Genomic DNA, 1,391 nt, shown 5'->3' with positions numbered 1-1,391 from the left:
GAAACCATTTCAATCAGCTCTTGAGCTTCTGTAGGCGTCTTCTTCAGATGAAGAGATCCTCCAGCAGAGCTATCCAAAGACATCTTGGACAGTTCAGTCAGACCATCATAGAAAATACCTATGATGCTCCATTCAGAAAGCATATCAGAAGGACACTTTCTGATTAATTATTTGTATCTTTCCCAAGCTTCATAGAGGGACTCTCCTTCCTTCTGTCTAAAGGTTTGGACTTCCACTCTAAGTTTACTCAATTTTTGAGGTGGAAAGAACTTTGCCAAGAAGGCATTGACTAGCTTTTCCCAAGAGTTCAGGCTTTCTTTAGGTTGTGAGTCCAACCATATTCTAGCTCTGTCTCTTACAGCAAAAGGGAATAACATAAGTCTGTAGACCTCAGGGTCAACCCCATTAGTCTTGACAGTGTCACAGATTTGCGAGAATTCAGCTAAAAATTGATGAGGATCTTCCAATGGAAGTCCATGGAACTTGCAATTTTGTTGCATTAGAGAAACTAATTGAGGCTTAAGCTCAAAGTTGTTTGCTCCAATGGCAGGGATAGAGATGCTTCTCCCATAGAAATCGGGAGTAGGTGCAGTAAAGTCACCCAGCACCTTCCTTGCATTATTGGCATTGTTGTTGTTTTCGGCTGCCATGGGTTCTTCTTCTTTGAAGATTTCTGTTAGGTCCTCTACAGAGAGTTGTGCCTTAGCTTCTCTTAGCTTTCGCTTCAAGGTCCTTTCGGGTTCAGGATCAGCCTCAACAAGAATGCTTTTGTCTTTGCTCCTGCTCATATAAAAGAGAAGAGAACAAGAAAGTATGGAATCCTCTATGTCACAGTATAGAGATTCCTTGAGGTGTCAGAGGAAAAGAAAAATGGAAGGAAGAGGTAGAAAATTCGAACTTATCAAGAAAGATGGAGTTCGAATTGTGCATTAAGGAATAGTGTTAGTCCATAAATAGAAGGATGTGAAAAATTTTCGAAAATAATTTAAAAACATTTTAAAAACATTTTGAAAAACTTTAATTGATTTTCGAAAACCAAGATTGAGAAAGAAGTAAAGTGATTTTTGAAAAAGATTTTGAAATTAGAAATTAAAAAGATATGATTGAAAGCTATTTTGAAAAAGATGTGATTAGGAAGATATGATTGGTTTTTAAAAAAGATGTGATTGAGAAGATATGAGTTGAAAAACATTTTAAAAAAAGATTTGATTTTGAAAATTAATGACATGGCTATCAAGAAAAGATATGATTCAAACATTAAACCTTTCTCAATAGAAAAGGCAACATACTTGAAATGTTGAATCAAATCCTTAATTGATAGCAAGTATCTTTGAAAATAGAAAGAAATTGATTTTGAAAAAGATTTGATTGAAAAAATTTGATTTGAAAAA

The 1,391-nt window shown here is 35.1% G+C and overlaps 1 non-coding gene across 1 annotated transcript; it reads left to right on the top strand.

Annotated features, from left to right (window-relative positions):
- The first annotated feature begins 137 nt into the window (after positions 1 to 137).
- Positions 138 to 245, top strand: LOC127742796 (small nucleolar RNA R71). The gene has a single exon (XR_008004194.1). It is a non-coding gene; the product is annotated as a small nucleolar RNA R71 (small nucleolar RNA).
- Positions 246 to 1,391: the final 1,146 nt, after the last annotated feature.

This window comes from Arachis duranensis, chromosome 1 (genome assembly GCF_000817695.3).
Source record: "Arachis duranensis cultivar V14167 chromosome 1, aradu.V14167.gnm2.J7QH, whole genome shotgun sequence".
Lineage (NCBI taxonomy): Eukaryota > Viridiplantae > Streptophyta > Magnoliopsida > Fabales > Fabaceae > Arachis > Arachis duranensis.
The sequence above is the reverse complement of the archived record's forward strand: the minus strand, read 5'-3'. Positions and strand labels throughout refer to the sequence as shown.